Raw genomic sequence first — 17,290 nt, forward strand, 5'->3', positions numbered from 1 at the left:
GCAATTGACTTATAAAGGGAAAATGATACTGGCATTCCAGGCCTATTCTGCTAAACTCTCTGCTGCATGTGGTGAATTTGCCCATCTCTGCTCCAAACTCTTTGAGATGGGAGTTTGCTCGGTCTTACTCTACCCAGCTAAGCTGAGAGTGCAACATTCTGGCAGGGTTTACTGGTTCATGTCTGTAGTGGATGCGAAGAAATTTGTGGAAAAGGTGGAAGCAAAGCAAATTGAAAGTTGTCTGATTCATGCGAGAAGGTACGGCTATGTTCAGTCCGCCATTTTTTATTTTATTTTTTTACTGTACATTGTCTGTGGAAATCTGCTATTTTTTGTTGGAGCTTCCTTCAGCTGCTTAGCGAGTTTAGTGACCATCACTCATCAAAATGACTTTTCTCTTTCCATAACAGAGGAGAGGATTAAGGGAAGATATTAGGTGGAAGAGTTGGGGAAGAGTGGAGAGGGGTTGGCAAGGGTTCATTAAAAGGCATAGGAGTATGGAAGAGGGAGCTTCATGGATGTAGCATAACCATTCAGATAGGAATGTTGGGAAGGTATATTCAGACTGTGGGTCTATGCTGGGAGAGCTCATATGTCAGGATAAGTTTTCTTTTCTTTTCACATCTGTATGCAATTTTTGGACTGGTGAGATAAGATTTGTCTTCCAATGATTTGAAGTTAATATCCTGGAATGTTTGTGGTATTGGTTCAGTGATTAAATGTACCAAAATTCTCATGACTCTTAAAAAGAAAAAGGCTGATATGGTCTTCTTACAAGAAACCCATCTAAATGATGCTGAGCATCAAAAGCTGGTGGATAGGGGGTTTCAGATATGCCTCTGCAGATTCTAGATCTGCAAGGATAGCTATTTTAATTCATAAAAATTTGCCACTGACTCTACAGCAGGAATCTAAAGATCCACAAGGCCAGTACGAAATTTTGGTTGCTGAACTGTACTGTATAGGCCTTTGATCGTCTAATGTTTATGCACCCAACAGCTCTGACCAAAGCTTCTTTGCCAAACTGCATAAGCATTTGCTCCCTTATGTTGAGGATGGATTGTGGTGGGTGGTGACTTTAATCTGGTTTGGAATCCTACTTTAGATAAATCTCATTCCCATGTAGGTGAAAAGAGGTAAAGGAATTTGCTTATTGGAGGAGTGTTTAGGGGTGGTAGAAGAATGGCGACTCCTTCACCCTTGAAAGGGGGACTTTACGCATCTATCCAAAGCTCACTCTTCAGATTCTAGGATAGATTACATCTTGATTTCCCAACATATTTTTCCCCATGTCATAGATACGAGCATAGATGACATTGTGGTATCTGATCATGCTCTGATATGGTTACATTTAAATTGGGGGAGTGGAGCCACAATCAGTGTCATAGAAATGATCCGGTATTATTTTGGTATACTGCTAAAGCAGTTCTTATATGGGACATCAATTCTTTTGTAGCGCATAGAAGGAAAAACATTGATAGGCAACTCATACAATTGGAGAAGAACTAAATAAGGCTAAAAAGAAGTTGATGTCCACAATTCAAAAGATAATAAAGAAGCATATCTAGCAGTCCGTACAACATTGAATTCTTTGATACATCAGCATACTAAGAAATCAGTCACTTATTATAAATTTAAACTTTATCAATATAGCAATAAAACAGGGATACTAATGTCTAATCTCATTAAACTCAGTTCACATCCCAAATATATCTCAACCCTCAAAACAAGGTCAGGGGTTATGGTGAACACTAATCAGGAGATTGTAAAAATCATAGAGGAGTTTTATAAGGATTTGTATATTTCCAAGAAGGGAAATATTTCCAAGAAGGGAAATACAATTTTTATAGCAAGTGACTATTCCTAAATTCACTGCTGAACAACTAGATTGGCTGAACAGACCGTTTAGTTTAATGGACATTCAAGGAGCTATTCGTAAAGCGAAGTGCCTGAAACACTAGGCCCAGATGGATACAATGCTAAATTCTGTAAGATAGTACTAGATCATATTGCAGAACCCTTAAGAGTGGTCTATCAGTCTTTACTAGAACAAGCAGAATACCCAAAGAATGTCAATTTGGCGCAGATTATGGAAATACCCAAATCTGGAAAGGACCCATCTTCACCAGCATCTTATTGCCCTTTCTCTTTATTAAATTTTGATCAAAAGCTTCTGGCAAAAATAATGGCAGACAGATAGGCCTTAATATTGCCTAAGATTATTGGCTTGGGGCAAGTTGGTTTTCTGAGGAAGCATTATGTGCTGACTAATATACATTTATTGCGCTCTGCTATGACTTTGGGAGTGCATCGCCTTGTTCCTTTTCCTATTCAGTTTTAATGCTGAAAAGGCCTTCGACTGGGTGGAGTGGGAATATCTGTTTGAATTCCTGACTAATATGAGTTTAACAGAAAGGTTTCATCAAGCAGTAAAGCTGTTAGGATTATTGTATAAGGCAACAGTAGTTGCAAATGGGGTTCACTCAAAAACATTTCTGATTAAGAGAGGCACTTACCAGGGCTGCTCCCCTCTCTCTGGCTTTATTTTTACTGTCATTGGAACTGTTTCTATGTTTCATTCAGCTGATGAAAGAAATTGTAGGTTCTGAAGATGAGCTCTCAGGATTTTAAATATGTGGCATTTGCTGATAATATTCTAGTGTTTTTTGACTGAACCGGAGTCCTCCTTACCAGTCCTGATGAAATCTTTTCAGAGATTTGGAGAATTTTCTGGGTTGAAACAGAACGTAGATAAATCCGAGGCATTGGCCTCTTTCATCTCTCTCCGTGAGCATTGGCCTGGTAGGTTACCACTAAAGTGAGCATTAGGCCCTATTAGATATTTGATATCTCTGGAGTTGCATGCAATATATAGAATTAATATCTCTCTCCTTCTAGATCATACCAAACAGAAATTGCATTCCTGGGTTAATTTACCTTTGTCATTGGGGAGGAAAGAATAAACCTTTTTAAAATGGCAATTTTCTCAAAATGGCTTTATGTTTTATAAAATCTTCCTACTGATTTATTGCAAAAGATCTACACATTCTAGACACCATATTGATTTGTTTTGGCATGGGTCCCATTGAGATGTTTAAAGAAAGACTAGGCAGAAGGGGGAATGGGAGTTCCTGACTTGGAATCATAAAACTTGGCTTGTTTGTTGCGTATTGTACGAGACTGGTTATATGATAAATCTTTATGTGAATTTAGCCAAGGAAAAGGTAGTGCTGAATCCTCGACCTAAAATACATCTTTCATGCTCCTCAAAGTAAATTGTCCTGTGGATGGTCCAAGAATATTATTGTTATACTTGAACTCAGTTTGTGGGCCCTTGGGTTGTGGAGAGAGCTGACTCCACCCACAGGGAGAAGCCCTGTGGGGAACTCTCCACGACAGGTGGGGTCTCAGCAGTGATGGACACAGGAGTCAGAGATATATTTATTATACAGCAAAGAGAAACCCGAGGAGCGAGTTTGTAAACTGAGTCCTTGAATAGGAAGACCTGAGATGGATTCTCCAATAGTGGTCCGCAGCGCAGGGTAGGCCGGAGAAAGATGTTGGCAGCAGGCACAAGACAAGATCTGGAAAGAAATACGACGAGTGAGATAATCAAATTTGCAGATGATACAAAATTGTTCAGAGTAGTTAAATCACAAGAAGATTGTGATAAATTGCAGGAAGACCTTGTGAGACTGGAAAATTGGGCATCAAAATGGCAGATGAAATTTAATGTGGATAAGTGCAAGGTGATGCCTATAGGGAAAAATAACCCATGCTATAGTTACACATGTTAGGTTCCATATTAGGTGCTACAACCCAAGAAAGAGATCTAGGCGTCATAGTGGATAACACATTGAAATCGTCGGTTCAGTGTACTGCGGCAGTCAAAAAAGCAAACAGAATGTTGGGAATTATTAGAAAGGGAATGGTGAATAAAATGCCAAAATGTCATAATGCGCTCAATGGTGAGACCGCACCTTGAATACTGTGTACAATTCTGGTCGCCGCATCTCAAAAGAGATATAATTGCGATGGAGAAGGTACAGAGAAGGGCTACCAAAATGATAAGGGGAATAGAACAGCTCCCCTATGAGGAAAGACTAAAGAGGTTAGGACTTTTCAGCTTGGAGAAGAGACGGCTGAATAGGGATATGATAGAGGTGTTTAAAATCATGAGAGATCTAGAACGGTTTAATGTGAATCAACTATTTACTCTTTCAGATAATAGAAAGACTAGGGGGCACTCCATGAAGTTAGCATGTGGCACATTTAAAACTAATCGGAGAAAGTTCTTTTTCACTCAACGCACAATTAAACTCTGGAATTTGCTGCCAGAGGATGTGGTTACTGTAGTTAGTGTAGCTGTGTTTAAAAAAGGATTGGATAAGTTCTTGGAAGATAAGTCCATTACCTGCTATTAATTAAGTTGACTTAGAAAATAGCCACTGCTATTACTAGCAACAGTAGCATGGAATAGACTTAGTTTTTGGGTACTTGCCAGGTTCTTATGGCCTGGATTGGCCACTGTTGGAAACAGGGTACTGGGCTTGATGGACCCTTGGTCTGACCCAGTATGGCATGTTCTTATGATATCCCAAACTCTTGAAAGGAGTAATAACAAAAAGTCGAAAACCATTGGTACACAGTATACAGGGAATTTCAACCAGCACTGGACAGATGTGCATTAGCTTTGAGGCTTCCTTAGATCAGGTAGCAAGGTCTAGTGTACTTTCTAAAAACCACAATAAGGCGACATCCAATCAAGAAGAGTTGCATTAGCAATGTCCAAAATTCCTAAAGCAAAGATCACAGCCCCTGTTTAACTATTTTCACTGACTGCAAAGCACACAAATAGATCTAGATTTAATGGTATTTGAGGAAGCGGCACATAATGAAACTGCTGAGAAGACACATAATTTCAGACACCATAAAAATAGATCCAAACTAAGCTCTGTAATAAAAAAAAAAAAAAAACACAGGAAAAGGAATGAGTTGGTTTCATTTCCCAATTAGTGGGGCTCTGGATTCATCTGTTCATACTGTCAAGTTTATTTCCATTATGTATATTTTTCTGCAAAGTAGCCACCTCATTCATCAAAAGATTTTTCCCCTCTTCTAGACACAGAATGAGAGAAAATATCAGATAATTCCAACCCAAAGATATAAATTCTAATCACATCATCCTTTCCATACCTGGGAACTCCGAAACTAATATTTTTAAAAACATATAACAGCTAACTTATCTGGCTAAAATTAAGTGGTTAAGTGGGAATGGATTAGTGCTTAACTGCAATAAAACTTTTCTTTTATGGTTGGGAAGGAATTCTGGAAATGATTTGACTGTGAAGGTTGGTGACTGTTTTATAAATCCTTGCATGAAAGCAATGAATTTAGATGTGATCTTGGATGTGGAGCTTTCTTTTCATACACAAGTGAAAAAAGTGGCTCGTATTGGATTTTTTTTAAGTTACGGGTAGCTATGCCTTTACAAGAACTAATTCCTTTGCAAGAATTTCATACGGTTGTCCAGGCTTTGATTCATTCCCACGTAAATTATGTAACTCCTTATATGTAGGATTGCCTAATTATCTGCTCCATTTGATACAACTGGTGCAGAATGCATTGGCTATGATGATTTTTAAACTGTCATGGGGGTTAGGATAATGCTTTACTTGAAACAACTTAATTGGCTTCCTGTAGAAAAGAGTCTATAAAGTTCTTTTTGTAAAGTGCCATTGTTTGACTGAAAAACTTTTGAAATATGTACCTTCACACACTCTGCGTTCATCCTCATATTTGCAGCTTTCTGTACATTCTGTTTCTGCTTTTTGTTTACAGAAAATCAGAATTAGGTCTTTTCTGAAATAGGTCCTCTGTTGTGGAACCTTATTCCTGTAGAAGTGCAGGGTGAATTAGATTATTTTAACTTTAGGAAAACGGTTATCACCTTTCTTTTTAATCAGGTTTTTGTTGATTCTTTTGAGACATTCTGTTCTAGATAATAGAACAAGAAAGTTTTATTTAATTGTAGTTTGTTCATTTTTAAGTACGTAACTTAATTTTTGGTTTTATGTTAATGTGAGTAAGTGAGTGTTTTTTACTCTAATTAATTGTATGTATTTTACTTTGTTTGTGAATTGTAAGCCACACTGAATTTTAGAGAACTGCATGCATAATCTAAAAAACATAAAGAAAGAAAGAAAGAAATAACTCCATGGTTTGGAGCGTCCATAACACCCACTACTTATTCAGCTAATGTTTAGCCAGATAATGATTAGCTTATAAGTTATTTAGCTAAAGACCACTGAATATTGGCCTTTCTGGGGTTTGCACCCATAATCCAGATCTCCAAGAGAGTTCCAAGGTTCTCCTGGACTGTAGCATTTTGACAAAATAAAAGCACAGCTATGTTCATGGCTGCTTTTTCCCATAGGCCCCCTGTATATCAGAAACCCATAACCAGGGGCAATTCCATCATTAGGCAGAGTGAGGCAGTCACCTAAAGTGACAAAATTTTGGGGTCGCAGTCTAATGAAAAAAGTTTATCAAAGGACAGGACAACAGAGACAATATATTTCTCATAATCAAAAGCTTTTATTTCTTATGCGCATAAGGAAGTCAGCTCCTAAGTTTGAGAGACTGACTTGCTTAGACATTCAGTTGGTTAGCCTTAAATACAGTTTTGTCCTAGTAATTAAAACAACACTCCTTTGATTTAAGGTCATAAGGTGAAAAGAAACATTTGCTTACATCTGACATTCCAAAGAGTCCTGGGAAACTAACTAACCCTGAAGACATGCATTTTTTATGATTCTTCATTGTGGGCCTAAGACTACAAAGAGACATTATTTCTTCTGTTATCTAAGCATGAAAGACAGTTTGAAAGAGAGCTTCAAAATCCAAGCAGTGCCTCCTGGAGTTTCACTAAACAGATGCCTACCATAAATTTTATTATCACAGCAGCAAGAACACCCTGAAATGACCCTATTGCAGTCAAAGAGGAGAGAAAGAGAACTGGAGCCATCGATGGAGCCTTTCCTGCCAGCAGCTGAAAGAAGGAAAGGCCCAGCAGGCGGGGGTGAGTTGTGGACAGTGTGTGCCTGGGGATGGGGGTATGAATGGGGTGTGTGTGTGTGTGTGTGTGTGTGTGTGTGTGTGTATGTGCCTGGGGTGGGAAGACTGTGTGTGTGTGCCTAGGGTGGGAAGACTGTGTGTGTGTGTGTGTGTGTGTGTGTGTGTGTGTGTGTGTGTGTGTGTGTGTGTGGTATGTATGTGCCTGGGGTGGGAAGACTGTGTGTGTGTGTGTGTGTGGTGTGTATGTGCCTGGGGTGGGAAGACTGTGTGTGTGTATGTGCCTAGGGTGGGAAGACTGTGTGTGTGTATGTGCCCAGGGGTGGGAAGACTGTGTGTTTATTTGCCCGGAGTGAGAAGACTGTGTGTGTGTGTGTGTGTATGTGCCCAGGGGTGGGAAGACTGTGTGTGTATTTGCCCGGGGTGGGAAGACTGTGTGTGTGTATGTGCCCAGGGGTGGGAAGACTGTGTGTGTATTTGCCCGGGGTGGGAAGACTGTGTGTGTGTTGCGATCCTGCCCGCGATACCTTCTCGCGGCCAGTCGGGCCGCTGATGCTGCTGCCTCCGCGGCAAGCATGCTGCCATCTCCGGGCTCCTCTTTGGCTGCCTCCAGCCCTGCGCAGCAGGGTCTGGTCCCCCGGGAGCTTTTCCATGTGGCTGGGACAGCTGCATCTGCTCCTGTGCCATCCGACGTGCTGCACTCGATCCCGGGGTCTTCAGCCGGCAGGGAGGCCATCCCTGCCGGTGCCTGCTTCAGTCCGGGTCCTCGCCCGGCAGGGAGGCCGTTCCTGCCGGTGCCTGCAGCTCTCTGCTCCTCCTGCAGCCAACCCTTCTTCTCTTCCTGCCTTCCTGCTTCAGTCTTCACGGCTGGGAGCCGCTCCAGCAGCCTGCCACCTCTCCAGCTTCAGGGCAGGGCTGCTCCGCTGCCTGCCTGGTTTCCTTTGGCCCTCCACGTGACTGAGGACGCCACCAGCTTCCAGCTCTCTTCTCTCCAGCTTCCTAGGGCGCGGGCGCGCGCCTCTCTCCTCCTCTTCAAGGTCCAGCCAGGTGTGGCCCTCTGCTGACCCCTCTCTTCAAGGTCCAGCCAGGTGTGGCCCTCTGCTGACCCCTCCCTGGGCATTGTCCTCTTCAGCCCTACAAAAGGGCTCCGCGTTCATTCCAGCTTTGCCTTCGCAAGGAGTTGGTCACTCCTGGGATCCTGCTGTCCTTCGCTCCAGGAGTCGTCCTTGTTCCAGCACTTCTGCAAGGTCCTGTGTTTCTTGTTCTTCGTTGGAGCTCCTCGTCTCGTCCTGATATCCGCCTGCTGTCCATGTTCCAGCCCTAAGGTCTGTCTTCCGATCCAGTATCTGTGTTCCAGTCCAGATGTTGCCTCTCCTATCCTCGCGGCAAGCCATGTCGTGGTCCACGACCAGCCCCACGGGTGGGCTGAGTAGGGTGCTTCATGATGCACGCCTTGTACCTTGTTCTTGAATCTTCTGAAAGCCTTGTACCTTGTTCTTGAAAATCTTGCACCTCGTTCCTGAATCTCCTGAAAGCTAAGTACCTCATTCCTGAATCTCCTGAAAGCTAAGTACCTTGTTCTTGAGTTGTCTGCACACTTGGTACCTCGCGGCAAGCCATGTCGTGGTCCGCGACCAGCCCACGGGTGGGCTGAGTAGGGCGCTTCATGATGCAAGCCTTGTACCTTGTTCTTCAATCTTCTGAAAGTCTTGTACCTGGTTCTTGAAAGTCTAGTACCTCATTCCTGAGTCTACGTCTGTACCTTATTATTATTATTATTTAATAGCTTTTATATACCGACGAACGTTGGGAACATCTCGTCGGTTTACAGAGAACAGAACTGAGCAACAGGCTTTACAAATATCATAATTATATAAGGAACATTAAAAAACATACAATTAACAGAGTAGAATATACAAGGATCATTAAAAACATACAATTAACAGAGTAGAATATGCAATAAATAATTAACTAAGTGGTATGCATGATAGAGTCCATATGCATGATAGAGTCCAGATGCATGATAGAGTCCATATCTGTCCATATCTGTGCATTCAGTACCTCGTTCCTGAGTCTATGTCTATGCCTGAGGCTATGTCTGTGCATCCAGTACCTCGTTCCTGAATCCACATCTGTGCCTGAGTCTACGTCGTCCCTGAAGTCTCGTCTGTATCTCCATGTTCCGGTCTTCACTGCCCTGGCCTCCATCCAGCCTGCCGCTTCTTGCCATACCCTGCGGCAGGTCCGAAAGGGCTTGGAACGGTCGGAGGACTGTTCATAAGACCATCATTACGTTGTTGGTCTTCCGAAGCGTGCAGGTCCGGAGGAGGGTCAGTCTTCTCAGTCGTCACTCCAGTCCCGCTACTGTCCAGCCCATGCTCGGGCATGCCACGCCTGCCGCGGCACCTCTTCAGAGTTCCTCTGGGGTCAAGCCGTGGCCCAAGGACACACACCTCTTGGAAAGTGGGACTGCTCTCCTAGCACTCCACAACAGTGTGTGTGTGTGTGTGTGTGTGTGTGTGTATGTATTTACCCGGGGTGGGAAGACTGTGTGTGTGTGTGTGTGTGTGTGTGTGTGTGTGTGTATGTGCCTGGGATGGGAAGACTCTGTGTGTGTGTGTGTGTGTGTGTGTGTGTGTGTGTGTGTGTGCCCGGGATGGGAAGACTGTGTGTGTGTGTGTGTGTGTGTGTGTGTGTTTGTGTGTGTGTGTGTGCCTGGGATGGGAAGACTGTGTGTGTATGTGTGTGTGTGTGTGTGTGTATGTGCCCGGGGTGGGAAGACTGTGTGTGTGTGTGTGTGTGTGTGTGTGTGTGCCCGGGATGGGAAGACTGTGTGTGTGTGTGTTTGTGTGTGTGTGTGTGCCCGGGATGGGAAGACTGTGTGTGTGTGTGTGTGTGTTTGTGTGTGTGTGTGTGCCCGGGATGGGAAGACTGTGTGTGTGTGTGTTTGTGTGTGTGTGTGTGTGTGCCCGGGATGGGAAGACTGTGTGTGTGTGAGTGTGTGTGTGTGCCCGGGATGGGAAGACTGTGTGTGTGTGTGCCCGGGATGTGAAGACTGTGTGTGTGTGTGTGTTTGTGTGTGTGTGTGTGCCTGGGATGGGAAGACTGTGTGTGTGTGTGTGTGTGTGTGTGTTTGTGTGTGTGTATGTGCCCGGGGTGGGAAGACTGTGTGTGTGTGTGCCCGGGATGGGAAGACTCTGTGTGTGTGTGTGTGTGTGTGTGTGTGTGTGTGTGTGTGCCCGGGATGGGAAGACTGTGTGTGTGTGTTTGTGTGTGTGTGTGTGTGCCCGGGATGGGAAGACTGTGTGTGTGTGTGTGTTTGTGTGTGTGTGTGTGCCCGGGATGGGAAGACTGTGTGTGTGTGTGTGTGTGTGTGTATGTTTGTGTGTGTGTATGTGCCTGGGGTGGGAAGACTGTGTTGTGCTTTCCTCCTTGCACTCTGCCATGTTCTTTCCTTCCTCCCTTTCCCGCCTCTTGCTCTTCCAAACTCTGCTTGCCACTCTCCCTTTCCCTCCCCTCTCACTCTCACCCCCCTTTTTTTCAGTGCTTTCCTTCTTGTCTCTCACTCTTTCATTTCCCCTTTCCTCTCACTCATCCCTTTCCCTTCCCTCCCCTTCTTACTTATCCCCATCTCCTCTCTCTCACTCACTGCCTTCTATGCTCTCCCTTTCTCATTCCTCTTTCCCTTTTCTCTCAGTCACTCAGGCCCCTCTCAGTGCTTTTTGCTCCTGCTAGGAAGAGGCTGGGAACCCCTCTAGCATTGTGCCGTTGACATCCTCTGGCTCTCTTTCCCTTCTTCGGCCCGATTGTCCTCTAGCCCTGGGCCATGCACGTGTGCACTTTATCATAGCCCTGGCTGCACATGTGCACAGCCCAGCATTATGAACCACAGAAGGACTGACTGCTGACTGACATGGATATCAGAGTAAGGATTCTACCATAACACCACTTTTCAAATTCCTGTATTTTACTCATGATCTTTTTACTGTAAGTCCATGTTTCACTTCTGGGTCCTACCACAGAGGTCTAGGAAGTCAATAATCTTTTCTTTGGTTTTAGGTCTAAGTTCCTTCAAAAAAAAACTCCCGACAGTTCCAAAAGTCATATTTTTTAATTTTCTCAGCTCTCCATTTTACTTTGTTTCCCTTTCATTCCTTCAGTAGATATTTCTGTAAAATAAAAAGGTTTTTTGCTGATTGTCATGATTTTTGTCTTATTGGTATTCATTTCAAGCTCATGGTGCTTGGTTGGGGCAGAATAAACAGTGTCTCAGTCGCAAAGAATCTGAAGCTCTCTGAGTAGGAGACTTGCTCCTGATCCAAGCCTGGCACCACAGATTGACGGCACATTACTGTCATTTAAATTGGACATCTGGAACCTTGGGGCGATTATATAAACATAGAAACAGAAATGATGGCAGAAAAGGACCAATAGTCCATCCAGTCTGCCCAGCAAGCTTCCCATGGTAGTATCTGCCACGCTGTGCAGGTTACCCCCATGTATCAGTCAGTGCTGCTTGACGTGCTTTGCTTATGGACTTGGCTGTAGAAGCAGTCCTGTGTTTTTTCCTTAATGTCTGTGCATCAGTACCCCAGACTGTAAAAGTTATGGCTCATGTTGGTTGTCTCTGAATCCAAATTCCTCTTTCCCTCCACCTCCCCAACCCCCTCCTTCGAAGCAGAGAGCAATGTTGCAGTTGCATCAAAAGCATCAAGGCTTATTGGTTAAGGGTAGTAATCCCATGCATAGGTTACTTTGGTTTTAAAAAGGGTACATTAGTCATAAAGGCTATTTTAATAATGCATTTCAAAGACTGCATTGTCTCTTAGGTTTTTGGGTATGTATAATTTGATGTTTTGTTGTTGTTTTCTGCTTTGGAAAAATTAAATTTTGGCATGACATTGTAAAGTGTAAAATAAATACAAAAATAAATTCTACAGGTCTTTCAAATCACATATAGTCTATCTCTTGTGGAACTCTTTTTTTAGAAGCCATTAATACTGCATCATCCAGATATCAAAAGTTTATTAAGTTGATACAAGTGATGTTTATGCCTTTCAAGTCTTCCAGAGCCTCAGAGATTACACAATATAAATTGAATACAAGTGGGGAGAGTATGCGTCCTTGTCTTGCTCTTGTTTTCATTTTCATACTCTATGAAGCAGATTTTTTAAAAAGTATGCCCGCACGTACATTTGTTCGTGCACCAGGCGCAAACAAGAGTACGCTGGATTTTAATAGATACGTGCGTAGCCACGTGCTGCCTTTAAAATCTGGGGTTGGCGTGCGCAAGGCTGTACAAAATCGGCAGCCTGCACGCGCCGAGCCGCGCAGCCTGCCTCCGTTCCCTCCAAGGCCGCTCCGAAAACGGAGCGGTCTTGGAGGGAACTTTCCTTCCACCCCCCGCACCTTCCCCTCCCTTCCCCTACCTAACCCACTCCCCCCAGCCCTATCTAACCCTCCCCTACCTTTGTTTGAAAAGTTACACCTGCTCGATTACCCGGCCCAGGAGCGGTTTCGGAGGCCTCAGCCACGCTCCCAAAACGCCCCCAACACGCGCCCCCCCTCCCTCCCAGGAAAGCCCCGGGACTTACGCGCGTACCCCTTTGAAAATCTGCCCCTATGTGTTCTCTATTGTTTTGACTGTAGGAATTTGACTCTCAGGAATCTGGCCAAGTTCCAAATGTAGAATCTGAGCTATAACTGAGGACAGTTCCTTCCTGACGGGTTGGCTGAGATTGAAAACCTGTACAATGGTGGGGGGACATTCATGTTGTGTCTCCAGTCTCATCTTCAGGCTGGTGCACTAATGAAATGCAACTGTATGCTCATGGACAATCTGCTGCCATTGTACTCTTCTAATAGCCTGGCCCACAGATTGATTTATTCTCATATTTATAAGCCACCTTTCCCTGAGGCAGAATACACAACTCCATTTGTTTTGTTCACTTCAAACAAAAAAAAATATGTTCATTTAATTATTTTGTTTTTCATTTCCCATTAAAGTCAATGGTGGAAGTAATGCAGCCTATTTTGAGCTTCAAAATTGGGGTTTTCTAATCAATTCTAATGAAACCTTTGGGTTGACATTATCAGAAGAGGGATGAGAACTCCAAGGTACCAAGTCTGTGGCAAAGTGGAACCAAAAGTGGCATGAATAGCTTAAGGTGCTGTAAAGAGGCAAATGGGTACCAGCAGTGGCAGGAGTTCTCCAGGGCATTGTCAGAGGAGCAAAGCAGCAGCAAGAGTGACAAGAACACCCCAAGGCTTCAAAAGAGGGCCCTAGTATTAGCAGCATGAATCCCCCAAAGGCAGCACGAGAGAGGGCTTCCCAAACTGTGGGTCAGGACCCCAAATGGGGTCACAGAACCTTCAGCTGGGGTTACAAGTGCCTCAAACAGCAGGTTTGCTAAGGTGCCAGCAGCATTAATAGTGGAAGTCAGTATGGGGCTTTTGAATAAGCAAATGCTCACAGGCACTGCCCTTGTATTAGTTTTTGCATGGGCCGAGGGAAACTTCCACTCTCAACATCTACCATTGAACCTACCCAGGAGAAAAAATGTTGTCCCTGTTATCAGCCTGTCCTCTCTTCCATTAGTTGTCATCCAACTTTGGCCCAGGGACTCAAAGGAAAATGGACAATGTTCTCAGTGAAAGGGAGTGGACAGTGGAGTGCCTCAGGGATCTGTATTGGGACCCTTACTTTTCAATATATTTATAATTGATCTGGAAAGAAATACGATGACTGAGATAATCAAATTTGCAGATGACACAAAATTGTTCAGAGTAGTTAAACCACAAGCAGATTGTGATAAATTGCAGGAAGACCTTGTGAGACTGGAAAATTGGGCATCCAAATGGCAGATGAAATTTAATGTGGATAAGTGCAAGGTGATGCATATAGGGAAAAATAACCCATGCTGTAGTTACACAATGTTAGGTTCCATATTAGGTGCTACAACCCAAGAAAGAGATCTAGGTGTCATAGTGGATAACACATTGAAATCGTCAGTTCAGTGTGCTGCGGCAGTCAAAATTTGCCAAGTTGATGATTATATAACACTATTGTATGTCAGACGAAAAGGCGAATTTTAAAAGCCCGATGCACACATTCATTAGATGTGCGAATGTCAGGCTCGCATGTGCAGAACGGATTTAAAAAGCCGCCCGGAATCGCGGGTAGATGCTGCAGCTTGCACATCTCGGAGGTTTACAAAAAGGGGTGGGGTGTGAACGTGGTAGGGGCAGGTCATCAGCATTTCGAGGAGTGAAGCTGAGATGGGCACGTAAATACTTATATAATCCGAGCACGCCGAGGCCCCCTGCTGCGTAACCTTTTACTTCTGCTATGGATGCTGTGTAAAGTTGTAAAATAAAGATGAATAGGCAAATCTGTGGGGTTTTAAGGGTGGGGGATAACTAGGGAAGGCTATTAAACTGTCTTTTAACTTGGTGAACTGGGGACGAACTGGTAAAACTGGAAATGGCGTCAGCGCATGCTCATTTTAAAATCCCCCGATTTACGTGGTAGAACTGCCATTTGAGCGCACATGCGCACGCCCACTTAAAATTTGGTGCACATGTGCATGCAGCCAGCCTATTGAATAACTTTCATGCATATATGCGCACAAGTTATAAAACAGCCACGTTCCTGGGCGCGGACTGACGAATGTGCGCCCGCGGGGCTGGTTTCAAAATTACCGTCTTAATGAACTTGGCCGTTTTCCTATGGGAAATTTGCTAACATTTTTTATTACAATATTTCTCAATAGAAAAATAGTTTTGAAAAACGTTTGGGCTGTCTAATAATTTGTTCCAGCCTGTGGACTATTGGGCATTGTGTTTTTTTGTTTGATATTTTTCAGTTTACCTGACTATGAGGGATTGCCAGTGTGACAAATGGGGATGGCAGTGTAAAGAGTGATGAGACCAAGGGTTGCAAACATGACACCCCAGTTTGACCCATGACCTTAAGACCATGTGGTTATAAGGAAGTCATCTAATCTACCTGAGCCCTGCACGTTGCAGCTGATGGAATTACCTTGTACAGTGCTGTGTATGAGGATGGTACTTGTATAACTATCAAACAGTAGCAGTATTACTATCGACTGCTTTCCTTCTTTGTAACAGCTTCGTCTGCATTTTCCCATTCCCAAGTCTTCTGCCTCTTCTGTGTTCTGAATTCTGTGTTTGGGATAAGTTTACCATCTGCTGGATCACATAAAAACTGCACCTTCTGCCTTTCACCCACTGGTTTGAGGCATCAGCTTTTTATAAATAGTGAGCCACTATAAGCACCGTGTTTTTTTTAACAGATAATTTTTTACTTGAAAATTGTTAGTTCTGCAGCTGAACAGAACTCGTGCATTGTGCTATGATATTTGCATCTTTTTAGAAGTAGATGTCTCCGAGGTTGGTGAAGGTGCAGTCTTGTCTCAAAGACCTGATACAGATTATCGGCTCCACCCATGTGATTACCTTTCCCCGAAAGTTCTCTCCTGTGGAATGCAACTATGATGAAGGAAACTGAGAACTCGTTGCCATTAAGTGGGCCTTGGAAGAGTGGAGTCATCTGCTGGAAGGAGCCCCCTTTCAGATTACAATCCTTACAGATCACAAAAATTTACTTTATATGGAAGCTGTGACATGCTTAAACCCTTGACGTTTGGTGGGCCAAGTCCTTCACCATTTTCCAGTTCATTATCTCCTGCCATCCTGGTTTGAAGAATGTTAAGGCTATTGTGTTGTCACGACAGGTTTCTTCTGAGTAGACTCCTGTACCTGGCGATAAAGACTCCATTATACTAATCTCCAGGATTGTCAAAAACACAGTCAAATAGAGAAAATTCATCTGAAATTTTTGGTCTAGGAACCTCCTGTAGTGGTTCCTATTGGGCATACTTTGGTCCAGACACTTGTCACCAGATGTTTTCAAATGGAAGCATGATTCCACACTTTTCAGACCTTCAGAGAAAACTTTTTAACTGATTTCCAGGGTTTTTTGGTGGCTTTTTCTGTGAAAGAATTGCAAGACTTATATCTTGGCCTGTCCAGCATGTCCTAAAATGAATGCCCCTCATTCTAAATCTTCAGATGAATTTCACCTGCTCCCGATTTCTTCTGTACTGTGGACTCACCTCTCACAGAGTTTATTATGAGCCTTCCGATTTCCATTGCTTGTACTGCCATCATGCTGGTAGTGGACCACTTTTCCTGAATGGAGCATTCCATTTGCATTGCCAGATTCTGGAGGGCCTTTTATAAAAATGTGGGCATCAATTTGCAGTTTTCATCAGGATACCATCCCCAGACAAATGGCCTTATGGAGAAGACCAACCAAAATCTTGAGCAGTTCTTTAGATGTTTCATCTCTGCTCATCAGTATGATTGGGCCAGATTGCTCCCTTGGGCTGAGTTTGCTCACAACTATCATGTTAGCAAATCTACAAGGGTTTCTCCATTCTTTACAGTTTAGAGATGATAGTTTACCTGCTTCTGCTCCAGCTACTGAAATTCCTGCAGCCAATGGCTTGGTGTGACACTTACAGAAAACCTAGATAGAGGTATGCAATAATTTGAAGAAAACCATGTCCCAGCAGAAGAAATCTGCTGACCAGCATTGTAGATGCAAACCCAGTTTCAGGGTAGTAATAAGGTCTGGCTATCTACAAAGAATCTACATCTGAAGTTCCCATGAGCTAAGCTCAAACTCAAGTACATAGAGCCATATACCAATATTGGGAAAATCAACCCAGTAACCATGTGACTTCACATTTAAGATATCATCTTCATTTTACTTCTCCTTGTTGAAGCCAGCCATACCAGATCCTTTCAACAGGCAAGGAACACATACAGAACTGGTCCAGATTGATGACCAGCCTGAATTCCAGGTTGAGGAGATTCTGCACTCTAGAGTGTCTTGTAATAGAGTACAGTAGTTGCTCCATTAGAAGAGGTATGGCTTCTAAAAAAGATCATGGGTTGATTCATCTGACCTCCATGCATCTCGTCTTTTGAAGAAATTTCTTGGGGTAGTCCAGAGGCCATCCCTGAAGAGAGGAGTACTGTAGGAATCCATTGCTTAATTCTCCTCTGGCCTGCAGGTGGCACTGTGAACTGCTTGGATTATCTATCCAGTCCTCCCAACCCAGTGCCCCTAGTTTCCTGTATAGATTTGTATTTATACTGAGGTAGTTTCATCAGTCAGTTGCCAGAG

Source organism: Rhinatrema bivittatum, chromosome 1 (genome assembly GCF_901001135.1).
Source record: "Rhinatrema bivittatum chromosome 1, aRhiBiv1.1, whole genome shotgun sequence".
Classification (NCBI taxonomy): domain Eukaryota; kingdom Metazoa; phylum Chordata; class Amphibia; order Gymnophiona; family Rhinatrematidae; genus Rhinatrema; species Rhinatrema bivittatum.